Consider the following 27,863-nt stretch of genomic DNA (forward strand, 5'->3'; position numbering starts at 1 on the left):
CATCTTCACCAAAGCATTGGGTACAGAGAAGCTCCGCAGATTCAGGGCTTTGCTTGGTGTACATGAGATGGAGTTGAGCTCGAGGGGGAGTGTTGAGATATCGAGCTTGTCTAGTGAGGCGGTGGACACTGATGACCTAGATAGGCCCCACACTTACACCACTGGCATGGTTGGTGAGATCTTGGGTGATATGCGGCCAGTGGGATGACAGGCTGTGTTGGTGACAGCCATTCTAGAGACTGGCATAGTTATAGCGCCAGCTCATTTAGTCGGGTTCACACTATAGAGAACCCATGTATGTATTTGGTTGAGTACCTTTCATATTTAGTGTACTCTTATTCTTGTATATGGTGTGTTGAGTGTTGAGTGAAGAAGAAGAAGATTTTCAGCCTCTCACCTTGTGTGTTCTCTATTAGGGTTTTGTGTGTGTGTGTGTGTGCTTGAAGAAGAAGATTTTCAGCCTCTCACCTTGTGTGTTCTCTATTAGGGTTTTGTGTGTGTGTGTGTGTGTGCTTGAAAGAGCTCAAGCTCTCTTCCCTCTGCATCTTTTCACCTTTTACTAGTTTAGCCTCATCCAACTTCAATATAAGCGATAGGACTCCCTCCGATTCTACATATCACATAAACCAAGCCAAACAACACATGTAATTCATGTCATTTGATAAGGTAAATTTGCAAGTTAAATGATAAATGCTCAAACCCAACCTTGATGTGAAACCTTATAGAATTGGATCATATGTCGTTGAACATTCTTTAGGTCCACAAAGAGGTTGTTGTATGTGTTGTACTGTAATTCAAGCCTATCCTTGGACTTAGGATCTAAAACCATTATTCCTTCTACATGATTATACTCACCAAGGATTGATTTAACATCTGCATTGCTTGCCTTCTTTTCTAATGATACTTTGTATAGGAAGGAGGAAGAAAGTGCCCTCGAATCCCTCGGGTATGAAGAGCTCCTTTGATGACTCCATAAATTCCCTCGTAACCCTTGCAAGACTGATGCTGACTTCATCACATGCATCTTGTACATCCCTTGCACTAATAAGCCCCTTAATGTCTTCTTTTCTAATGATACTTTGTAGGAAGGAGGAAGAAAGTGCCCTCGAATCCCTCGGGTACGAAAAGCTCCTTTGATGACTCCATAAATTCCCTCGTAACCCTTGCGAGATTAATGCCAACTTCATCACATGCATCTTGTACATCCCTTGCACTAATAAGCCCCTTGATGTCTTGCATAATGTCTTTTGTAACCACCTCAAAGACTCTCTTGTAATTTGGATCACGGATGATTGATGTTATCTCTTTGTTCTTCATGCAAACTTTGAAAACGTGCATAGTATCTCCCACACCAGATGCATCAAGTAAGAAATTCATAAGACATAACGAAACCACCATTAAATCTATTAAGAAAAACCTTTAAATTAACACATACATAAAAAATATAAACAAAAAATTCCATAGAAACATACCTTGTTGCCATGACCCTTTGTTTCCTTGCGCTGCCTTATACTGAAAGATTTTGAATATTAGAAAGCTTTCGTTTACGCTCACGTGCACCAATTGGTGTGTGCTTCAACCTCCTTATTTTTATTTGTAACCAAGATAATTTATCTCTTTGATTATTTATGAGTGTTTCTTGTTCCTTATTTTTCATGTCTAGGTCATGTGAATGTTTTTTCAAATCTTCAATACTTGATTGAAGACTTGAATTAATTGAGTGTAAGTATTGGTTATGAAGACAACCACTAACAAAAAGTATTTTGCAATAACGTAAGAGCCCATTTTTCCATCACCTACATATCGAACAAAACTAATCAAATCACAAAATGGTGGACTGTACAAGGTCAAAGGATCATAGGGGAAGAGATTCCCATCTACCCAAAGATCAACATTCTTCTTTCCCTCATTTATTAATGTGGACATGGTTGAATTAGGTAATGATTGCCTAACATATGGATGTTTTGCTTGCCAGTGCATACTCTTCATCTATACGAATGTGAATGTGTACTTTACACTTTCTACCATTCGTAATATCATCTAAAGGCATGTCTAATTCAAGATGATAGAAAAATAAGATTAATAGAAGATTAGAAAAGAGATTTATATTAGATAATAATATTCTAACATTTGGAATGATCCTAGAGAAATATATATTAATATATCTCTCTAAAAAAGCCATTTTTGATATTCCAAAAATAAAGATTTCAGTCATGATTAGGAGAGATGATAAGAATGAAAGGTGTGGGGTGGCATTAAATGACATTAAAATTTACATTAAATGAGATACAGATTTGAAAATGATATTAAAAAATAAACTTTTCAATATATATATATATATATTTGGGAGGAAAGTTTTAAATGAAAATACACTAAAGTGTGAAAAGTATCAAAAAGTCATTATTTTTTTAGTGGTCTTAAAAAACACCCTTCTATTTTGGGATATAAAATATTAGAATGCATCTTGTAATCTTTAGATAGCATAACAGTTAGGAAGATATGACAAGAGTGACGATTTTGAGGAAGTTATGAAGATATGACAAGATTGTTATGAGGTAGTTATGAATAAGAAATGATATAAAAAATTCACTTTTTGGGTTTATATATATATAAGGAAAGTTTTTTGATGAAAAAACTTAAAAATTTAAAAAAAATCAATTTTTGGGCCTCCCTTATGGGCGTGGTGATACAACTTGCATTCTATTTTCGGTATAAAATATTAGAATGCACCTTGCAATCATTAGATATCATAGAAGTTAGAAAGATATGACAAGATTGTTATGAGGTAGTTATGACTAAGAAATGATATTAAAAATTCACTTTTAAATTTGGGTTTATATATGTATAAGGAAAGTTTTTTTGATGAAAAAACTCAAAAAAAATAAAATTTCAAAAAAGTTGAATTTTGGGCCTCCCTTATGGCCGAAAAGTGAAACCTTGGGAATGGTGATGCAACTTGCATCTAAAAGTAATGGGTTAAAATATTCCAAAACTATAGAATATAAAAGTACTAAAAGCTAGTGAGAGAGTGGATAAAATGTAGATGGTAGGACCTACAAAGTCTATAAAAAATAGGGGAATCATTTGCTTTGTCTCCCACTATGGGATCAAAATTAGCATTTTTAATCAAAAGATTACTAAAAATTAGGATTTCTTATAGGGCCCATTTCATAGTCCAAATTTTCACTAATGTAAGATGCCAGGAAAGCTGCATCCCTTAGACATTCCACAGATGAAGTGGAAATGTGTCAGTATGGATTTTGTTACTGGATTACCGTCAATGCAATCAGGTTACAACTCCATTTTTGTGGTAGTTGACAGATTAACCAAGGTTGCCCATCTGATTCCAGTAAAAGAAACCTACACTTATCACTGAAGTATCGGGATGAGCCCTTTTAAAGCTCTGTTATGGACAAGATTGCCTCACACCATTAAATTGGTCTGACCCATTGATTAGGGTCGAAATGTCTAGACGGATGCTTGATGATATAGAGCAACAAATGCAGGAAATCTGTAAAGATATTAAGGCTACCCAGGATGGACAAAAGCAGTATGATAAAAATAAAAAGAGAACAAAGAGAGTGTTTGAATTAGATATGGTCTTCATTCGTGTACGACCTAAGAGAAGTTCTTTATCTCTAGAGAAGTACAAAAAGCTATCTCCTAGATACTGTGGGCCGTACGCCGTTACTAAGAAAGTAGGAGATCTAGCTTATGAACTTCTTCTACCTCCCCATCTCAAGGTACATAATGTGTTCCATGTCAGTTTACCCAAGAAGTGGTTAAGCTACTTACATCTAGTTGAGTTTGCTTATCATGCCTCTTATCACCGAAGTATCGGGATGAGCCCTTTCAAAGCTTTGTTACGGACAAGATTGCCTCACACTATTAAATTGGTCCGACCCATTGATCAGGGTCAAAATGTCTAGACATATGCTTGATGATACAGAGCAACAAATGCAGGAAATTTGTAAAGATATGGCACCCTCTACAAGAAAGAAGCATAAGAGTAGTCATATAACATACATCATTCTTAAGATTGGGAAAGTAAAAAGTTAAACATAAAAAATGGAAAAAAATAAAATTTGGTTTTCAAACTTCCATGTGATGACCACAAGCTACATCTGATATGAAAGATATGGAATCTGACATGAAATCTGACATTTCTCTATTTTTTTAAGATATGGGCTCTATTATTTTATTGTCTTAAGAGATTTGGGCAAAGATATGATAAAAAGATCTATGTTACATGGATCTAGAATCCCAGCTCTCTCATTGGTTAGGCCAATCTTTTTTTATTCACTCCTTAAGGGACAAAATGGAGAGTCCATATTTTTCCTAATGTTCCATTCTACTCATGGTGCTATGCGCAACCCAATGTTTACACACTCACCCAATGATGCCAAAGGCAAAGGTCATACATCTCAAAATGAAGGCTCAAGAGTCCCAAGGAGTGATGGTCACGTTCCATTCAAAGGGAATACTCTTCGAGGCGGTGCTTCAAGACCTTATGTTGAGGAAGATTTCTTTGGTGAGTTTGAGAATTACAATCATTATGTAGATGGGCCTATGCATAGGCATGGTGACCGTCATGGGAATGGAGAGAAATTCAAGGGTGTGAAGGATAAGATTGTCCTCTCAAAGTTTAGTGGTGAAGGCACTTATAATGATGTTTTTGAGGAGTGGGTGAATAAATTGGATCTTTATTTTGAGATGAATACTCGATGTGAAAAAGCTATGGTTTACTTTACCACTTTACACGGAATGGTATGCTCATGCATGGTGGAGACATCTCCAATCACAAGTTTGAGCATGTTTTGAGGACAAAACATATTTGGGTGGGGATGGATTGTAATGAAACGGTGGACACAAGTTGTACATATGAGGCCAAGGGGGCCAAGCATAAGTTGTATTGGGCCAAAGGGCCAAGTGTTAGTGGGGGCCATAGGCTTATGGGCCAAAGGCCACGTAGGGTGGAAATTAATAGGTATGTGTGAAAAGGGGGCCATGGTATATAGGCCAATGTAAATAGTTAATCATAATTAACTCATACTAATCAAAATTACAAGCTAATAAGATTCCATGGCAATCTTGCCCTTCTCTTACTATGGATGGTGCTCCTATGCCCATGTCATCACTCCATGCCTTGAGTGATCATTGCTAGTTCATTGCATAGTTAAGAATGCCAAGCTCAATTGGAGGAGGAACGTGAGGCAGTACACATCATAGGAAGTCCTTTGATATCTAGCATGAAACCGATTGATGGAATCCGTGAGCTAGAAAGAGGACTTAACTATCACGTACTCTTGAGGGATCTCCCTTAAGATGTCGGACCAAAGCGAGTAATAGTTCCGCCCCTCAGGTGAATCCTATTACCACGTATCTTAAAAATCTGAGGGATGACCATCCCAAGGAAGTTTGTGTTAAGAAATCAATCATGGTTGAGCTCATGGAGGATCAAAAACTATGATAATCATGATTATGCATAACAATTAAGATAATGAGCAAGATAAGATTAGGCTACACTAATGATAGTGATTTAGCACAAACCAAGATAATCTCATTGCTAATCAAGCTTTATAAAGCCATATTTATAGCCTTGGGAGAAGGCTTTCAATCCACATTATGTGTGCACCCTTGTGCCATCCATGTGTCCGTAAATTATCACACTACATGTGCCTCCTTGCACTTTACATGTGCTACCTTTTTAACCTTTGACTTCACCTTTTACAAACGACCATACAAATTAACCTTTGCTAATGTACCCTTACTCTATTCATTTTCTAATAAGCACATCTTATGGTATTTGAGAAAATCACTAGAGGGATGCAGACTCTACAGAAACTCCCTTAATCCTTTGAAATGGAGTGATCTTAGGACATATTACCTCAAAACATGGCATTTCCATAGATGTGCAGTAAGGTGCAACTCATTCTCAAGTTGCCACCTCCCACCACCAACTTCAAGGGAGTCTAGCGATTCATGAGGCATATTCGTTTTATTACGTTTCATCTTTATGTATGCGGACATAGTTTTCCCCTTTATGGAATCCTGGTTGTTTTTTAATGGACAAAGGAATATGTGTGTTTATTTGTGTATAAATACCTATATATACACTCACAAACATGTGTGTGTGTGTGTGTGTGTGTGTGTGTGTGTGTGTCCTAAATAAATCACACACACACACACATAATGTAGGTATTATGTGTATGTATATATATTCATATATATCTCTATATACACACACTCACACATATTTATGTGTGTGTGTACGTATGTTTATACACACACACACATACCTACACACACACACACACACACACACACACACACACACACACACATACACCACACACATTCACACCCGCGTACACACACACAAACACACACCACACACACATTCACATGAGCACACACCTATATATGTGTGTGTTGTGTGTGTGAACACACACACACACACACACACACACACACACACACACACACAACCCACATATTCACATTCATATACCCACGTGTGTGTGTGTGTGTGTGTGTGTGTGTGTACACACACACACACACACAAACATTTATGTACATGTATTTACGTGTGTATATATATATATATATATATACACACACACACACACACACACATATATATACACACACACACACACACACACACACACACACACACACACACAAATACATATATATATATATACACACACACAAATACATACATACATATATACATGTATGTATGTATGTTTATACACACACACACACACACACACACACACAAACGTCTACCAAACGTAAAATTATTAATTCGGCTGATAGATTCTTACGTTCCGGTGTCTTTTCAACATGTGAGAATATATATTTTCAAAGGATATATGGACTCATGGATTTTCTTACGTGCTTCATGGAATTTCTCTTATTTGGTTCATATATATATAATCTTGTGGATTAGAGCTCAGGCATAGATAGTATACCGTTGAGGGGACATGTGCGGCTTCCACCAAGTTATCTTGAAGAGAAGATAAACGATAAATCTACACTCAAGGTGCAAGTGGAGGACCTCGAAGTGTTAGTTCAAGAATTCAAAGAACATCAAAAGCAAGACAAGAAAATGATACAAGCATTGAAGGAGAGATGCAAGCATGCATAACTCGAAGGAAAATACAAAAGAGCTCAAAAATGAAAAAGGAAGAATTGTATATGGCACTAACTACTGCCCAAGCAGAGTTGACAAAGAGAAATGAAGCCTTATAGATGATCAAGAAAATGCACATTGAAGACATGAAAGCTAAGGACAAGACAATTGAAGACTTCCAAAACTAGGCCAAGTAGGAGCAGGGAGCCAAGGAAGCACTACAAGTAGAAAAGAGAGAGATGCTCGCGCAAAAGAAGTAAGAAAGCTTAGTTGCAACAACTGATCCAGTCCAAGAAGTCGACAAGATCACAAAAGAGCTTGCCAATGTTGGGAGTGCATTGGCACAAAATACCAATAAGTTAAAAACATGTTGGTAAGGTGAGCATGCCAGTACTTGTAGACATGGCCACTGATGCAATGCATGGTGGATGTGCTCAACCAACGGGCTGGGTAGATATAAATAGATTTATGAAAGAACATGCAATGGAGGCAATCCCTAAGACCCAAGAGCAGGAAATGGCCGAATCAAGACTAGTAGATTCCATCATACACCTTGTAGGCACGAACCAAATGGCCTCAAAGCCACAACTCTCGATCTAGAGCCGTGCGGAGAAGTGGTGGGGTATCATGACTCATGGATCTAGGTGAGGAGGAAGAAGCCCATGCAGAGGGTGACAATGCGAGTGCCACTCACCAACATCACATTAAGCTTGTAGAAATAAACATAAGGGAACCGACGAGGCATTGCCCCTAGCTGAAAGAAGAATCTAATCCGTATAGGTGGGCATGGAGCATTGGAAGAGAGGAGCCAAGGATCCAAAACAACATATCGACTATGATGATGCCATTGCTTTGCAATATACAGAGCCATGTGCTTTTGTTGCCGAGATGGCTTTTCAGTGAAATGCATCTTATCTCCAAGCCAATTTTTCATGTAATTTAATTTAACAAAATACCTTTCAATTACCAATTTTCATAGCATATGAAAGAATTAAAACAAGTATGAAAATAAGAGAGAAAAACCATAAGCATACGACAAAAGATTGGGTTCATTCTCCCCCCCCTCATGCGTGAGGTTCTTTCCACGACATGGGTATTTTAATTATATTCCAAAATTTATCCCTTGAGCCAATAATAGAGTGCACGTATAAGATTGGGCTTTCCTTTTACAAAATTGGCAAGGCACCTATCCTATTCATACCTATGTGCCTAATTCCACTATAGAATTTATTAATGTGCACATACAATTTAAATGTCCACGCCCATACACTTAAAGGGGTGGATAAAATATGTACATCAAGATCATGGTGCACTGCCATAAAATAACCATATGAAATGATAATTCGAGTTGACACAAAATAGAATCCTCCACCACGTGCAACACACTCGCATCACTCTTTACTATTTTCACCTTGTACAACCATTAAATAAATTAATCACATATTTACCACTTGCACCTTGTGTAACCTTTAAATAATTTTCTCACACATTCATCTTAGGGGTTGTTTCCTGCACACATATTACTCCAGTATATATTCTTTCTAAAATATTAAGCATCAAAAATGCTCGTGTCCCATACCACGGAAACTAATTCATAGGGAAAAAATCATAAAGTAGAGTTCAAGATTGAAGAGCTAGTTGTCTCAAGAAGATCTACTCTGATGATGCAGAAACTGTCTTCCCTTGAAACTAAGAAAATTTGAAGTATATCAATTCATTAAAAGTGGTTAGTGTTGTTTACAAAACTTCGAGAGAATAAGTAATGGAAATCTATTCAATAGTGTTATTAAATTAAGCTTTGAAATGTGTCATATTTCCTAAGAAAGTTAGCAACAATAAAACACTGTATAGTTTCAATATGAAATAACAATGAAATAACAATGAATAACATGTATTCTTCGGTGATCAATCGAAGGATTTATGTATAGATCATTGTTTATTCATATTTTCAAACTCAATTGTTTGGAGTCGTGATAGTTAATGATTCAATATGTATTTCCTTCCGCATGTAGAGAATACATGTTAGTCATTAAAATATCATAACTATTCTCAATTTGAATTTACTAGAGTCTAACCCTTTTGGTCTCAATTAAAATTTATTTTCTTTTATATATATAGGAAAGCAAATATCATAGAAATATTTGTAATTAATTATAAAAAGAAAGATGAAAAGTCCCCTGGTCATTGATATGAATTTTTGAAGTTGATTGATGCTATGATGACCCATGTCTTGTTAACGAGGAATCTAGCTACATCGAGTTAATAGTTCAATGAAATTGATTAATAAAGAATGATCAAAAATGTTAACATTATCATGAAATGGTAGTTTGAAGAGAATAAAATAGATGTGTTTTAAAAAGAATCTCAACTTTAGATAGATCGAGAACGTACCTTGCACATGAATCAAACTATAATAAATGTTAATTATTGATAAAAGAGTACTGTTTAACAAGACAATGCGCTATGAAACCAAAACAATATTGAATGAGTGAAACCTTGTCTTTAAAATTGCATTGACCTCAATTTGATGTCGAATGATGATTCGAAATTAGGAAATTTAAACTTGTAGTAATTAATTGATTTGAAAATAGAGATAGTACATAACATATAAAAAGTACATGAAGCTATACAATAGTACAATTTTCAAAGGAGAGAGAAAAGCACTTAGTAGTTCTGTCTATGGCCAAGGAAGCCATATGCCACACTCATACAATCTGAAGAGTTGGCGAGGAAAAGTATTCATGAGAAGGGTAATGGCTACAATAAAAATTTCTTATTTGGTCTTTGGGATATGGAGTCGTATTTCCATGACCATGTTGAAGAAAAAACAAATCTGAAGGCTAGGTAAAGCATTTGGGTAAGCATTTCGAGTCAAGAAAGTGATGTCAAAGTCCACCACTTTTGTTGTCGGGTCCCAAACAATTCCACGAACCCAATGCATAAAGGGTCCCCATCTGTGAAGAAATCTCTAGGAGACTCGTAATCTATGAGCTTTTCTACCAAAAGGTGAATGTGTGGCCCCGAAGTGTCCCTGAGAGCCAAGAGGAGTGGTCGGGAATAACTAATCAGCCATACTACCTGAAATTTGGATAAAAAATAACTTGTGGAGAGAGTAGAAGTTACTATAATATGACAACACGACAGACAAACTACTCCCGATCAAAACTTTCTACCAAACTAGCTTAGTACACCAAAAGTAATTTTATCAAGCAAATATCAATATAGTATTCAAAACAAAAAGATTGTCCTTCAATTAAAAGGATACATGCTCTTAAATAGCATTTCATCGCACATTCCTCTTCAGGGATTGGTTCATGCACAGATATTACTCCAGCATTATATTTTTTCTAAAATATTGAGCATCAAAAATATAATAAATTTCATACCCTTTTCTTGAATCTGCTTTTCTTGAATCTGCTTGGGCTACCTTTTCTTGAATCTGCTTTTCTTGGGAGTCTCCAATCTTCGGCTACCGACCTTTTCTTGAATCTGGTTTTCTTCTAGGAGTCTCCAATCTCCTACAATGGTTAGATATGGGAGGTTCTTCAAGGTAGCCACCAAGAGGCTATACTCCTGCATTTTCAACAATATGGTTATGGCATCCTCTTCTTCTACAGGTGCCTCAATGTTAGCCAAATATTTTATTATACTCTTCATTTTGTTAATATGTGCTGGAAGCCAAATAATTATATTTTTAAACTTATTTTTTAATTCTTTCTTTTGTCCCAAACACTTGTAATGGATTTTTCAGTGTTCAAAAAACTTGATTGTGCAAGTCATGAATAATCCCAAAGCATTTCGGGGATCATTGACTTTGGTACCCCAAATAAGAGACCTAGAGGTTTCTTCACATAACTCATTGAAGGTGTAATGAAAGTGTGATGCTGTTGCACAAACCCATTCCAATACATCATCTCTAACTACTCGTCCAACTCATCTGAAAATATACGCTTTACAATCAAGAAAAAACCAAATATTCCTAAGAATACAAAGACTTTACAACGAAGGATTAAAGGGTGATTGTAAGTGAATAAAATCACTCCAAAGCATCTCTAATTACTTGTCCAACTCCTCTTGTACAAGAAGAACACATCTGACTACTTGTTCAACACTTCTACCACGCAGAAATGTAACTTGCACTCACACAAGCACGACATTGCACATCCACATTGATGGTAATTGAGGTGTCTATTCCCCAATTTTCTCCCAGCAAGAGAATTTAAACTTTGAATTTTCAGGACTAACTAGCTTTTTTAAATAACTTTGTAGATGCTTATTAATACCTTGACCGCTTCGGTGGTTCTACTTGAGTGCTAACACATTGGAAATGGAAGCTATTGATGCACTTATCATGCTAATAATTAAGAAACAAGATTGCTAATAGTGTTTTTCAAGTATACAGAGTCTCAAGTGCTTTTGCTCATGGTTTTCTGTGCTTTAAGCACCTTAATAGGATTGTCAATTCCAATTACCCAGCCATAAGTCCACCTTATCTTAAGGATAGCTTGGCACTCTACTGTGCCAACCGAATCGACCATTCAAAGCTGAATGGTTTGGAAACATATCAAATCATCCCCACCACATCAAGGAATCCTATATATGAAAGAGTCAACCATCCAAAATAACATTTTCTTCAAGTGAGATTGTTCTTGTTCATCCAAATACCTAGAAGCTTGCAAACATGTGTCTGGAGCCCCAAAACCCACTAGCCCTTGACCATCCATAGCACTGTGTTCTTTGCAAGAGAGAGCAATGCAAACATGTGGCTCGAGCACCGAAACCTGCTAAGAACTTGACCATCTGAAACCTGCTAAGAACCTGACCATCCATAGCACTGTGTTCTTCCTTGCAAGAGAGTAATAATTAAACTTTCACCTGTTTTCACACCACCCTCACAATAGGACTCCAATCGATTTGCTCAAGCAACTGAATTACCAAGAGGTCCTAGTAATTGACATGCACATAAAATCCTTCTTTCCGTAATGCCTTTCTATCACAAGGTATAAAATCTTAAGCACTAACCTTAAGTGCCCACTTTCATAACTTGTCTTTTTGGTTGCTCTTCTTCTGCCTTGTCTTTATAAGAGAGTTATCCTAAGCTTCTTAGTGTTGTTGAAAGCTGTATTTTCTCGGGCTTTCCAACAAAGCCAATCTGTTCTTTAAAACCTAAAGTCGTATGTGGCATTTGCATTTCCAAGCTTCATGTTCCATCCCATGTTCCATCTATCTGCCATGATCTTCCTTTCTTTGTTCAAACTTCAACCAACCCTTGAGCGCTGCCATATGCATTACCAAGCTCAATGTTCCTCTGTATGCACTAGACAGTCTTCCTCAACCATTCTCTCCTTTCAATGTCCAAACATCTATCATATCATTCCCATCACTGCGGATTCAAACTCAATGCCAAGAATTTTAAGTTAATATGTTGAATTTTAAGTCAAAATAGAACATCTACTATCTCCCCACCACTGCCAACATTCTAAGGTTCTGCTGGGGAGGCTTGTTTATTGCTCAATCTTTCTTCAAGACCCAAAGAAATCCATACTACATGAGAATGTAAGAATAAAACCTTTAACAATAAACGGAGAATTTAATCTTTAATGTTCAATGCGCACAATAGATGGCAAATTTCAACTGTGTATGCACCCTAGCAAGGTAGACGACTTCAACATATGACTACCAAGAGAAAAGGTGATGGTTAAAATGGTAACCCCTTGATTTCCAACTGCCATGTGGAAGCCGACTGAAACTTTTCACTTTCACTGTGCACAAGATTCCTGACAGCTCAGCAAGCTGAAAAAAAAAGATGCAACCAAAATTCAGGTCCTAGGTATGACACCAAATGTAAGGATATTTACATATGACACACCACCGCGAGTATTCAACTTACTAGACATTTACTTAAAATAGGAGCTCTTACAACTCTATGAACACAGTGGTAATCTTGTAGATTATCCCATTACCCAAGCACACTGCCGCTTCACACAAGCCATTGTGTAGTCGGCCACCTGTTACTCCCCGACCAATGGTGTAAGCGGACGAGTCCAGTTCTGTGTCATGTAGACCTTTGTGTGCTTGGCCCACCTGTAGCTCCCTGATGAGTAGTGTAAGCTAACTAGTCCTCAGATCCACAAACCACTTTTATGCTGGTAAAGTATATAAACTCTCTGCTGACTCTGGTTGCAGTTGGGAGTGGCACACATCTATCACCCTCTCCAAAAAGATGGCCCATTGGAGCTAAGGCCGTGCCTCAAAAGCAAAGATTTTCATATTTTCCAATAAAATAAAAACTCATAACCAAAGATCTTAATATTTTCATACCTCCCAAATAGCACAAATCCATCTGTCTTCTTGATTGGAGAACAAGAAGGATCTTCCTAACAATCAAGACTTTCAAGATAACATTGTCATAGATATAGCATCCTTCTGAAAATATCTTCAAAAGCTTCCTTCAAATTAGTCATTGATTGCTGTTGCAGCATCATCAAGATTCCCACCTCTCCTACTAGAAGCAAAAAGAAATCAACTCTCTCCCTCTCTCTCTCTCTCTCTCTCTCTCTCTCAAGTGTGCATGCATACGCTTCAAGGCACACACAAACACACTTTACACATTCATATTGCAGCAAAGCTCTCTCTCTCTCTCTCTCTCTCTCTCTCTCATATATACATAAACAGGGAGGACAAGGAGCACAATTGGCAGAGTCATGATACCGATCCTATTGTATGCTGATGACATTGTCCTTGCATCTGACTCGCCGTAGGGGTTGCAGAGGCACCTAGATGCAGTACAAGCCTTGTGCAAGGACCGGGACCTCACTGTTAACCTTGGGAAGGCCAAGTTTATGATCTTTAACACTACCACACATCCGCATAGAGCTCAACAAGGTCATTAGGAAGGACATTGTTAGACTGGATACTCCTGGCACTCACCCACTCATCACCTGGAGACAAAGATAGCCTTCTACAGAGACAATAGCTTTATCACATGCCCACACCACACACACATCTGTCATTGGCTAGATCCGCACCTCATCCCACCAGTTAAGAGTGGAGACAGCCAGTTATGGGCCAGGGATGGCTGCACCAGCGGATAGGATGTGTCAGCTTTGCCATAGAGAGGCCAAGACAAAGGAGCACTACATATGCCAATGTATAGTATACTATGAGCTCGGGGAGGTTCTACTGCCTCTTCCGAGACGGGTTTAGACCACTCTCTAGGATCATGGACTTCCCAGAACAGAGATGCCTAGGGCTCTTCCTTTTGGAGCTTCGCAGACACAAGAGTTGCTATTGCAGCCCAGAGAACCAATGCAAAGAGCTCACTGATTTCTTCCAGACTCGAGCTTCGAGGGCAAACCCACCCACCCTACCTGGACCCCAGGCTGATGTAGGATCCCGACCGAGGACTGACACTGGACAGTGCCACTGAGCTATGCAAAGGTCCACGACCTCAACCCAATGGCCCCCACCCATGCCCGCCTCACCATAGGATGATCAGGGCCATCATTTGACACCATCACAAGTATCCCTCACGTCGGCTCAACTTTACCACTCTGGAGTCTGAGTGCCATGTTGAAGCACCCCATGGAAAATATCTTAGGATGATATGCGAGCCTATGCTCTTTGTACACGGATCAGCTCTAGCATTTTAGTTTTGTCGTTTTCTTTCATTTCATTTCAGTACCCATGATGATGTATTCCATGGTCATGATGTAATCCTTTTGGTCTCATAGGTCATTTTGGCCTTTTGTAGACATTAATCTCTCTCTTCAAGGCGCACACACACAAACACACTTGACACATATATATATATATATAGAAAGTGTGCATACATACACTTCAAGGCACACACACACACACTTTACACATTCATCTTGCAGCAAAGAGATTCCAATTCAAATCCTGCCTATGGTCCACCAGCTTCCCAAATGCAAAGAGCTTATTCATTCAACTCTCAAACTGCCTCAGACCGCCATTATTAAATGGAGGACCATCTATAGGTGGGATCTCCACCATGCTTATAAGTAATACAGAAACAGAAAGGAAAACCAAAACCGTACTCTTTTGACTCTCGAAACTGCCTTGCACCTAAACACTTCTAGATTCTCCAGTACAGCATAATTCATGGATGAGCATTTGGAGGTGTGAGATAAACCATGCTTATAAGAAATAGATGAACAAAAAGGAAAATGGGAATGGCATCTTTGAGGACCGAAATGAGAAATGTCATACCAGCAAGTTTCACAAGAAAAGAGAACATGAGAGTGGGAGAGCGACAAAGGAGAACACGAGAGTGTAAGAGTGACAAAATTCCAGATGATAGGGAGAGAGAGGGAAGGGGGAGCAGAAAGAAGACCTGCACATGATTGATTTTCTCTTCTTTAATGACTAAATTGAGGGTAACCATCTCTGTTATATCTACCTCTGGTGAGTAAAGTGAATATTTCTTATATTTCTGTAGAAGCACTTTCCACCTTTCCACCAACCATATGATAATCTTCACCATCAAGCTTTGGACTATGCTTTTAAATTTCACTCTTCTTCCTAGAAGAAGAGCAAGAGCGAGGCAGGGCAAGGGGGAAATGCTAATCCAACACTTTATGGTGTGCTTTGGGTGGTCGTCAGACCAAAAGGACAACACATAAAAGAACATTTTCTGGGTTATGACACCCATACCAGATACATGTGTCACTTGTCCATGTTAATGCATAAACAAGTATCTTAAACAGGAGACACTAAAAGCACAAATGTTTGAAAGAACCAAAAGATACTACCATGGGTTCATGGAGCAGATGAACAGGTCACACTAGAACTGGCACCAGAACCGAAGCATCTTGGCAACTTGACAGCCAGCACACTGTTGCAAGCTTCTTATGAACTTAATTCGTGTGCGGTTCCACAAGAGTTTTTGCATCTTTCAAGTTAGACTTGAGACTTTGAAAGTGATGACTGGTTTTCCCTCCTCTCTGGATTATGGAAATGATGCATGAGTAGTCTTCTTGATAGGCAAGCCTGGTGTTATGTTGCACAACATAGTGTTTCAATTTTCTCTCCTAACTTCTAAGAGAAGGCATGGGTTTTAAAGGAGCTGGCTGGCTTCACTCCTCTTATTGTTCCTGAATCCCGAGATGATTAAAAGCATGGTGTTTTCAGAATGCTTGTATTACTTTACATAAATAATTAGCATAGTAAAAGGATAAGGTTCCATATCACATGTTGTGCAATGTACACCCCCAAGAAATTCCATACGTGGGATTCCGTACGGCACCCTAAATTTAAGGAAAAACATGCTACATATTACACAAAAAACCAAAGAAACTTGAAACTGCAAAGATTTTGGGATTAGAAAAACATAAATGATGTAGAGCCAAAATCCAAACTCCGGACTCTGGACTTTATATTACTGTAACTTGTTTACATCATACATGTATGATCAATGATGTATCATGTAACATGTTACATAAGTAGGGACTAGGGAGTGTGGAGTGGGAAAATGCCAAAACCTGTCACATGTAGGGTGTGCCATGTGGACAAACATGAGGAGGTCCAAGCCTCAAGAAACTAAATAAAACATGAGTGGAAGCGAGCAAAAAGATGGATGATGGAGTGCTCACTGCACATTGGGCAAGCCACAAAACCTGTAGATCGACTCCTGAGCAGTGAGGAAAAACAAAACATAAGTAGAGAGTGGAAGAATACTAAGTAACCCTAAGGCTTAAGCCTCATCAAAGCTCCCCTCATCCTCAGCATGATCAATGGGCTCCTCATCCTCATCTGCAAACTCCTCCTCCTCCTCCTCCTCCTTATCATCATCAAACTCATAAGTCTCGGTAGCAACTGAGCATGATGTCCCAACATGGCTAGAGGATGGCTGGCCATCTATAGAGGGTGGAGCAATCGAAAGAGGCTCCAAAGCCTCATCGTCCTCTGCAATAGCCTCTTGCAAATCTTGCAAGGCAATCAAGCGCTCCTCATTTCTCATTTTTTTCTTTGTTAAGCATATCCAATGTGATCTCCATTCTCTCATAGCCTCTTTCTTTGATCTTGGAATGAGCCTCAAGTTTGTGTGTATGAAAACAAGCTTCTCCATATGAGAAGGAAGAAGCCTGTTTCTTCTCTTAGTATGAATGAGAGAAAATGTGCTCCAATTTCTTTCACATGGGGAGGCACATGTGCCTTGAGAAAGCACCCTAAGTGCAGGAGCTTGTAATTTGGGTGTACGAGCCCCAAATGTCTCCCACCATTTCACACCCTCTTGCATTCTTTTCTCATCTTTTGCAATGGGACGAGCAAATGTGTTGCTTTCTCGCTTATACTTGTCCAGCTCATCAATGAGATCTCCTTGCAAGGCCAAATCACCCTTAGTGTATTTTTCCAACAATGTCATCCATCCATCATGCACCTCTGAGTCACTATCTTGCTGTTTTCCTTTCCATAGAAGGTGCAAGATATAGCCCACAGCATGCAATGGTGTGTGCATCATTCCCATCTACCAATGCATAGATCTTTGATCTCTTTTATCTTATTGGCCTCAATGCCTTGCATGTTTTGCACTTGATCTACCATACAATCTATAAGCTCATACATGAGGCCCATGGTGGCTCCTTCCCTATCAGCCAAGCGGAGAATCTTCAAAATGGGAACACATATCTTGACAACGGTTCTTGCCTCTTTGCCAAAAAGATGCAAAGAACACAATGTCTGACACCCCAATTGCCTGAGGTCTTTGATGCCATCATTTTTACAAATTTATCATCGATCATCAGCTTGCACACACCCTGCATACATCTCTCATCCAAGAGAGAATAAAAAGGTAGGCAAACCGAGTTGCAAAAGGCTTCACCAAGTCCTTGCTGAGTTTTCTAAACAATGCCGACACTATGGACTTCCTTGTGACAAATGTGATAGCTTGAGTTGCTTGGTTTAGCACTTTTGCAATCCAAGAAATTCTGCCAATGTTCTCAAACAAGAGGTCCAAGCAATGGCATGCACATCTAGTGTAGAAAATGGTCAGCCACTCCTGCTCAACCAATTCCCCAGTCCGAACGCAATTCGATGCATTATCCATGCATACCTAAACAACATTTGCTGGGCCAACCTCAATGATAATCTGCTTTAAATGCTAAAAAATAAACTCCCCAGACTTTAACTCCCCAGATGTGTCCATAGATTTCAAAAATACAGTGCCATGAATGGAGCATGCAAGAAAATTTATGATAGGCCTGCGCCTAGTATCTGACCATCCATCAGAAACAATGGTGCATCCATATTTTTTCCATTTCTCGTGCACACCCATGATCTCATGATCAATGCATTTGACCTCATCCACTAACTCAGTGGTGCGTAAGCAATGGTGAGATGGAGGCACATAAGAAGAACCAGCATGTCCAATTTCCTTCACCATCTCCAAAAAGTAAGAACTCCTCACTTTCCAATGGGAAATGTCCTCTGCATAAAAGAATCTACACACTGCGATGGTTGCTTACTTTCGTGCTTGTACATTCCATGCATTTGCCAACTCCATCTTCCCATTAGACATCTTTCTCTTCTTACATGATGACCCAACATTTGCACTACCGCTAACTTGTGCACTTCCCTGTGTGCCCATTGATGCGGACCCTGCACCGTGAGATACCTCTCCACCCATATCATCCACCAAAGCATCCACAAAAGCCTCTCTGCCATGAACACCGCTACGACTGTCTGCATGCAACCTCCTCCAAACATCTTTAACCTCTTTTGATACATTTGCGCAAGGCCCGAGACCATGGCCAACCAAGCCCAAAATGTGTGCCCGAATGCGTAGCGGGCCTCCTTCCCATTGATGAGGGCAATAATTGCATTTACAGGTGAATAGCCCTTTCCCAAGGGCCTTTACTTGAATCACATATTGCCACTCCGGACGCTTGGATCGACCCAACTGTAAAAAGGGTGATTTAGACAGAACTTCGCTAAAGGTTGAACAGACCGACATTGGGCACAAAATTCACGTTTGAACAAACTTGACTCTTGAACTTTGAAGTACGAACTTTGAAGAGGGCTCCGAGCCTCAAAGGGAAGGCACACAGTGCACAATGCACACTTGTAAGTTGTAACTTTGTAAGTGTACACATCCAAATGGCCCAGCAACACTGCTCACAGAGTTGCTGCTCGCAGCTCAAGTCTCACGAGAGGGGGAAGGGGGAGCGAAGGACCAAGGTAGAAAAAAGGCCCAAGTTGCCAGGCTGTAGTATGTATGTAGTATATTGTACATACTACAGTGTATCAGTATGTATTGTGCAGTGTGTACACAGTACAATGTACTACATAGAACTTAGAAGGTTCAAGGGGACGCAAGCAACAGATACTATCATACTAGAAGGAGGCACAAATAGAAGGCAAAAATGCATAAACTTGAGTCGATAGCCTCATACAACCTTTCAGGTAAGTTACTAAGTTGTAACAATGTCGGGTGTACTTGGAGGCTGGGACTCAAGAGGCTGGGTGACGGGTCCCGACTCCTGAAGGCGAGTCGTGAGTCGTGTCTTGACACTTGGACGTTGGCCCTTGGGTACAGGCCCCAGGGGACAGCAACTGAGTACAAGCCTGAGGCGACAGGTCACAGTAGTCCACCGTCAAATACATGCAACAGCAGCCACACAGGGGACAGCAACCGAGTACAAGCCTGAGGCGACAGGTCACAGTAGTCCACCGTCAAATACACGCAACAGCAGCCGCACGAGGGAGGTGTCAAATCGTTGTCGGCGTCGGGCAGACCAAAAACCCAAAAAGACCCAACATTTAGGACACCTTTCAGTATATCCAAACATACGTGTACAAACGCGGACATGGGCAAGAGTATGGAATGTGAAACGGACGCGTTGAAAAAAAACTATGGTTGTAGAGGCACGCAGTACAAGCCTTTTGCAAGGACCAGGACCTCACTGTGAACCTTGGGAAGGCCAAGTTTATGATCTTTAACACTACCACACATACGCATAGAGCTCAACAAGGTCATTAGAAAAGACAATGTTAGACTGGATACTCCTGGCACTCACCCACTCATCACCTGGAGACAAAGATAACCTTGAACAAAGACAATAGCTTTATGACATGCCCACACTACACACACCTGTCATTGGCTAGATCCGCACCTCATCCCACCAGTAAAGAGTAGAGACAACCAGTTATGGGCCAGGAATGGCTGCACCAGAGGATAGGATGTGTCAGCTTTGCCATAAAGAGGCCAAGACAAAGGAGCACTGCATATGCCAATGTATAGTATACTATGAGCTCAGGGGGAGGTTCTACTGCCTCTTCCGAGACGGGTTTAGACCACTCTCTAGGATCATGGACTTCCCAGATCAGAGATGCCTAGGGCTCTTCCTTTTCGAGCTTCACAATCACAAGAGTTGCTATTGCAGCCCAGACCAGCAACACCTACCCGAGAACCAACGCAAAGAGCTCACTGATTTCTTCCAAACTCGAGCTTCGAGGGCAAACCCACCCACCCTACCTGGTCCCAGGCTGATGTGGGATCTCGACTGAGGAGTGACACTGGACAGTGCCACTGAGCTATGCAAAGGTCCACGACCTCACCCCAATGGCCCCCACCCATGCCCGCCTCACCATAGGATGATCAGGGCCATCATTTGACACCATCACAAGTATCCAACGTCGGCTCAACTTTACCACTCTGGAGTCTGAGTGCCATGTTGAAGCACCCCATGGAAAATATCTTAGGATGATATGCGAGCCTATGCTCTTTGTACATGGATCAGCTCTAGCATTTTAGTTTTGTCGTTTTCTTTCATTTCATTTCAATACCCATGATGATGTATTCCATGGTCATGATGTTAATCTCTCTCTTTAAGGCGCACACACACAAAGACACTTGACACACATATATATATATATATAGAAAGTGTGCATACATACACTTCAAGGCACACACACAAACACACTTTACACATTCATCTTGCAGCAAAGAGATTCCAATTCAAATCCTGCCTATGGTCCACCATCTTCCCAAATGCAAAGAGCTTATTCATTCAACTCTCAAACTGCCTCAGACCGCCATTATTAAATGGAGGACCATCTATAGGTGGGATCTCTACCATGCTTATAAGTAATACAGAAACAGAAAGGAAAACCAAAACCGTACTCTTTTGACTCTCGAACTGCCTTGCACCTAAATACTTTAAGATTCTCCAGTACAGCATAATTCATGGATGAGCATTTGGAGGTGTGAGATAAACCATGCTTATAAGAAATAGATAAACAAAAAGGAAAATGGAAATGGCATCTTTGAGGACCGAAATGAGAAATGTCATACCAGCAAGTTTCACAAGAAAAGAGAACATGAGAGTGGGAGAGCGACAAAGGAGAACACGAGAGTGTAAGAGTGACAAAATTCCAGATGATAGGGAGACAGAGGGAAGGGGGAGCAGAAAGAAGACCTGCACATGATTGATTTTCTCTTCTTTAATGACTAAATTGAGGGTAACCATCTCTGTTATATCTACCTCTGGTGAGTAAAGTGAGTAGTTCTTATGTTTCTGTAGAAGCACTTTCCACCAACCATATGATAATCTTCACCATCAAGCTTTGGACTATGCTTTTAAATTTTACTCTTCTTCCTAGAAGAAGAGCAAGAGCGAGGCAGGGCAAGGGGGAAATGCTAATCCAACACTTTATGGTGTGCTTTGGGTGGTCGTCAGACCAAAAGGACAACACATAAAAGAATACTTTCTGGGTTATGACCACCCATAACAGATACATGTGGCACTTGTCCATGTTAATGCATAAACAAGTATCTTCAACAGGAGACACTAAAAGCACAAATGTTTGAAAGAACCAAAAGATACTACCATGGGATCATGGAGCAGATGCACAGGTCACACTAGAACTGGGACCAGAACCGAAGCATCTTGGCAACTTGACAGCCAGCACACTGTTGCAAGCATCTTATGAACTTAATTCGTGTGGGGTTCCACAAGAGTTTTTGCATCCTTCAAGTTAGACTTGAGACTTTGAAAGCGCTGACTGGTTTTCCCTCCTCTCTGGATTATGGAAATGATGCATGAGTAGTCTTCTTGACAGGCAAGCCTGGTGTTGATTTGCACGACATAGGTGTTTCAATTTTCTCTCCTAACTTCTAAGAGAAGGCATGGGTTTTAAAGGAGCTGGCTGGCTTCACTCCTCATATTGTTCCTAAATCCCCAGATGATTAAAAGCATGGTGTTTTCAGAATGCTTGTATGAAGACTACAGTATTAGTTTACATAAATAATTAGCATAGTAAAAGGATAAGGTTCCATATCACATGTTGTGCAATGTATACTTGCTAAGAAGTGCTTTCAAGGCTGTTTCCACTCCAATGACTTACGGGTCAACTTATCTTACGTTTTCATTAGCCATAAATTTAGGACTTTACACACATTTCCTATTTTGATGGGCCCGGATGGACAAGGGAAATCCCCTGCCACGAGGGACAGGCTGGTCAGGAATAAAGCCCCTTATCTTCGGACTAAGTTCATTATATCCCTGTCCCTCCAAGCACACATGCACATGTTTAACATTTACTTAAGGATGTGAGTTGAATTCAGGTAACGAGAGAGAAATATCAACTTTACAACAATGAATAGAAAAAAGAATTGAGAGAGAAGATTTTCAAACCAAAAGTCCTAAAAAGTGCATAGAAATTACCATTGTTCCTGAAGAAGAAAGGCCTCAAAACAGTAAATACTGAGGCGTGAATCTTCATGATGCTCCAACTGCAAACATAGACTGAGACAAGACAAGCAATGCACTTTCCTCCTCTAATGCTTTTCAGAAGTACAGCTTGCTCAACCTTCGTTACCATAAAGACAATGATTCTTGTTCACCTGCCATTGTGTGTTCAAAATCAGATAAGTGTATAATATAAGGGTAGGTTACATCATCTCTCTCTATCTATCCAGATTACAGTGTATGTACGTATGTGCGTATATACCAAGAAGTAAGAGGTGCTGGTTTATGTTGATTTGTGTGAATGGAAAGAGGGGAATAGGAACCTCCATGGTGGCTCAATCGGATATATGAGTACATGCCCTTCAATAGCAGGCATGACTAACTTGAGAGATTTGTACATGCTAACTCCAGACATCTAGGAGTATGGAGTGTGAGGGAGACAGCTAAGAGCATGGAGTGTGAGGAGAGACATAGGGAAGCATGGAACCCTATCTTCCGACTTTTTAAATTTGCGTGGGGAACCTTATCCTCTAGCCTATTTTCTCGATAAGCACATAAACTCTTGCTATTATGCAAGCCCCATTTTCTAATGAAAATGCTTGCTCCGTCGATGTGGGAATCTATAGCCATAATGACTCACTTTACAAACTAGCACATAATGTATTCATGAAAAATCATCGTTTTGCATTGATATTGCACATGATAAGCTCTCCGGAGTCCAAACCTAAATTACACCTTGCTGAGACCTACTTTTACAGCACCTCATCAAGGCTGTTGGTCACCTTATTGTCCCTCTCTTAGTTTGAAAGGGCTTCCTTGCTATCTTCTCATTCATCCCTATCTTAAGATATGACCTTTGCTAGTATTCTTGATGGTCAGGCTCTCCTTTATTCTGCTCTCAAAGAATCCCTTTGCTTAATCCTCCTGCGATGTCTCTCTTCTCTCTCCAGATCTTGCTGCATCATTGTATTTGTAATATGTATGTTCTCATATGCTTGCTGGGCTTCGTATTCTACGACAGATTTCTTCTCACTCTGAGAGGGACTTCACTAGTGCCCCGCTCTCAAGATAAACCTCTCAGAATACAATATATTTCTTCAAGTCTTGAAGATCAACAAAGGGACTTTCCATGAGTATATTCCATTTCACCAAGAGAAATTAAATAAAATGCACGTGATGCAACCTTCATACAAATGCAATGAAGAAAATACATTATTTATCAATTTCCATTGGCGAATCCAATTTGGCATCCCCTAGCAATGCACCAAAACTTCCAAGAAAAGGAGAATGTGCTAAGTATTCAAGCTCATCGGAGTGTTCAAAGTCATGTGTGAGCCCTATCAAGAAAACACATACACTCAAGTTAGGCAAATCTAGGTCATTTCCCCAAGTTAGAATTCACCTAAGAATCTTCATCCCATGTTATCAGTGTCTAACAGTAGGTGTAAGATCCTATGTAGAAGACATTCACACCCAATAGGATGCAGCAACAATGTCAATCCTCATCCATGTTACCAATGTTTTAAGACTAGAAGTATAATCCCTCGTATGGAACATGCCTCTCCTTCAAAAATGAAAAAACAACTCTCCTTGGAAAAATGAAAAAACAACTCTCCTTGGACTACAATAACACTAGTTTCTCAATAGCACCCAAGTAAAACATTAAGGATTATAAGAAGTTCAGATTACCAAACAAACTTGTAGATTACAAGACCAGTCTCTGGTCTTGTAAGTGATACTACCAATCCTCATGGTGACAAAAAAGTTATTTCCCACCTCAAGTACGTGATCTACAACTAACGCTATCTTGAGCATGAATCGAGACCCCTTGCTCTAAGAATCTCCTTGTACACACACTAGTTATGGTGTTCAAATGCCTGAATAGCTCCATGACAAGACCAGCCTCTAGTATAATTAAGTGATACTGCCAATCCTCATGGTGACAAAAAAAATATTTCTCACCTCAAGCACGTGATCTACAACTGACGCTATCTTGAGCATGAATCGAGACCCCTTGCTAAGAATCTCCTTGTACACACACGCTATCTTGAGCATGAATCTAGGCCCTTTAATGATAAGTGATCCTCCTACGCAGTTAAGTCCTATAATAATGATCTTGCAAAAGAACAGCATAATTTGAATAAGACGTCACAGATATTGATCATGAACATCTACATTCAATAATATGAAAACCCCTTGAGAGTGCTCCTAAGCTTTGATCAACGACTTCACCTACTCAAGAGGGAACTTCAGTGGAGTACCAAACAAAAATGCACTTCAATAAGGCATCGAAGGTGTCCAATAACACATGGCAAGTAATATGTGAGACAATAACAAGGACTTCAAACATAGTTAAATGATACACGCTTGTGAATGCTTTCTAACTCAGAGGTTCATTTCAAATGTATACGAAGCGTGTGGCTCATTAGCTACATGCACAAATATCACAACTACTGAGTGACACCACACTATGAATAACCCAGGTAAAGATATGGTGTAGATGTAAATTTACAGCACCACATTTACACATGGTGTAAAGGTGGGACCAGCCAGCGTACCGACATGATGTAAATGTAATCATATAGATAATGCAAAAACATCACATAAAATAATGATTAATCATAAAGCTTAAGGCTCTTGCAGATACACACAACTCAAATTGATAGGATGTCCATACATTGTTGTGGCTATGTAGTGTGAGGCCTTATATAGCTTGCAAAGCTAAAGCTTAGAATGCTGACTGAAAGCACACATAGGTCAATTGATCGATGGATCAATCCATCCATCTCTCTCTCTCTCTCTCTCTCTCTCTCTCTCTCTCTCTCTCACACACACACACACAAATGATATATAATAATCAGGTAACAATACTATTTAAAGAAGCAGAACGAGCCACAAATCACCATGGACTCTCTCTCTCTCTCTCTCTCTCTCTCTCTCTCTCTCTCTCTCTCTCTCTCAGTGAGAAAATGAACTCACTTTATCACATATTGCTCCCTCCCTCTCTTTCTCTCTGACTGAGAAAGTGAACTCACCTTGCTCCCAGTGCTCTGGCGCCATAGCTGAAAAAGACGAAACAAGCAGCATTTCAGTAAGCAGTGTAACTTGCAAGTTGCACTGCTTCATTTGAGAAAAGAGCGGAAATAAAAATTGGAGAAAATATGGAAAAAGTGGTGGCTAGGAAGAAGACACGGAGGCCAAAAGCGGGGTAGCCAGCGGCAAGCATGCGAGACAGAAAGTGGGCAGGGCAGGAGAAAAGCAAGGCGCCCGTGCATGTGCTTTGTTTGAGACAGCGAAAGCCAAGAAAAAACATGCAAAGCTCACATCAAGCTGCATAAGCGAAGCTCCTGCACACATCTATCTCTACGAATCTTAGGTCGACGGCGCAGAAATGAAAAACAACCACAACCCATAAATAAACCACCCCTCCTCATCATGCAGCATGTGCCGCCGCACCATTACCGCAACCCTAAATCACAATTTGGTCGCAAACCCTCGTGTTTGTTGCAGAAAAAAAAAAGCGACAAACGCAAACGCGCACACGTTAAAATTAGACACTAACCCGCATGAAAAATATCGATCGTAATTACCGCTAAATTAAATAGCGATTCGGTCGCAACGCCTCCGGTTTGTTACAGGATAAAGCAACAAAACCAAGCGCGCGCGCGCACAGACAATAATTAGACACTATCAAACATGTTAAATATGCAGTATCATTAATAAACTGAGTAGGTCGCAAACCGCTAGTGTTTACTGAATCAAGCAAAAACGCAAACCCACATGTCAGAATCGGAGATTTTGCAAGTTCAACATGCAATTCCATTACCTACGGTTTCCACTGTTGCAGAAAACCAGAAGAAACAGCAGGCGACACAGAGATGAAGCCCGAGCTAGGCTTGTAGCGAGCCTGCTAAAGAAGAAGACAGCTTTTATGATCTCCCTGGATCCTCTGTGTGCGGGGAAGGAAGAGCTGTGCTTGCTTTTTCCTGCAGTTTCATTGACTTTGAGGAGGCGCGTTGGGTCAGTATCTCGAGAAACGGCGTCGATAGCCAGGCAGCGGCACGGCAGGCCAAGCGTGCAAGAAATAACCCGCGCCCCAACACACTCTAATCGAACTACCTACTGTTGCCAATGTCATAAAATCATCAAAAAACGGAAAATTCTCCTGTCTTATGTGTGCCAGAGAACGCAGTAAGAAACCCTAGAAAACTCTCACCCGTGCCGTGTCACCATCCCTGAATCCACATAGGCATGCCCAATGCCCCATTGCCACCTAGCGGCCTCAAATTCAACCTAAAGCTGCTCAGGAAAACCAAATTTCTTGTCACATTAATTAAGTAGTTGAGGACGAATTAATCAATAGGTCTAAAAAGGACAAAGTTGACGGGTTTTCATTAATAAAAATCTTGCTACTAGGGTGTGGTTTTAAAAACCTCCTCTGAGGCCCATTACACATCACCATACCCCTGCCTGCCCATGCTGATGTGGTGGGGGTATCCACCGTCCATAATTAATGAGCAGGCAATCTCCCCCGCCCAATCCCCTTCCCATACTGGGTATGTGTAATGGGCCTCAATTTAAAAAGAAAAGGGAATATTAAAGGACTTTTTAAAATTAAGATTTCCTTTTGAAGGGCTTACCTTTTCATGCCCTTCTCTAAAATGTAACATGCCCCAAAAGGGCTTGGAAAGCTTCAAATCTGAGGAATTTCGGCCATTGTGCACATCAATTTTCCATATGTCACGTCATCCATGTCATCTATGGCATAGCTTTACAATAATTGTTGTCTACACAAACTTTATAAAATGCACCTACAACATTCTCATTTTAAAATGTTAAAAAAAAGTTGTCAATTTCAAAAAATCTACATCAATGCAATTCAGCTATAATTTAGCTCAAAATCATCAATTTTCTTTAAAAAACTTGTAAAATTTTGAAGTCATTTAAAGCAAACATTGCTCCATAAATGAGCACTTACCACCTCAAGATCCTATGAGTTCCATTGCTGTGGT

General features: G+C 39.9%; 1 long non-coding RNA gene and 1 pseudogene across 4 annotated transcripts; both read right to left on the minus strand.

Annotated features, from left to right (window-relative positions):
• Positions 1 to 11,462: 11,462 nt before the first annotated feature.
• Positions 11,463 to 27,088, minus strand: LOC147620730 (uncharacterized). Of its 4 annotated transcripts, XR_015269982.1 has the most exons (6): positions 26,678 to 27,087; positions 25,887 to 25,913; positions 22,828 to 23,006; positions 13,105 to 13,646; positions 12,853 to 12,934; positions 11,463 to 12,524 (listed from the first exon to the last, which is right to left on the minus strand). It is a non-coding gene; the product is annotated as an uncharacterized LOC147620730 (long non-coding RNA). The 4 variants fall into 4 exon arrangements; XR_015269984.1 differs by lacking the exon at positions 11,463 to 12,524 and having other exon boundaries at positions 12,674 to 12,934; positions 25,831 to 25,913; positions 26,678 to 27,088; XR_015269985.1 differs by lacking the exon at positions 11,463 to 12,524 and having other exon boundaries at positions 12,674 to 12,934; positions 13,105 to 13,643; positions 26,678 to 27,086.
• On the minus strand, positions 18,264 to 19,115 carry LOC147620731 (uncharacterized; annotated as a pseudogene).
• Positions 27,089 to 27,863: the final 775 nt, after the last annotated feature.

The sequence above is a fragment of the Cibotium barometz genome, chromosome 31 (assembly GCF_041138505.1).
Source record: "Cibotium barometz isolate CiBa-2024 chromosome 31, ASM4113850v1, whole genome shotgun sequence".
Lineage (NCBI taxonomy): Eukaryota > Viridiplantae > Streptophyta > Polypodiopsida > Cyatheales > Cibotiaceae > Cibotium > Cibotium barometz.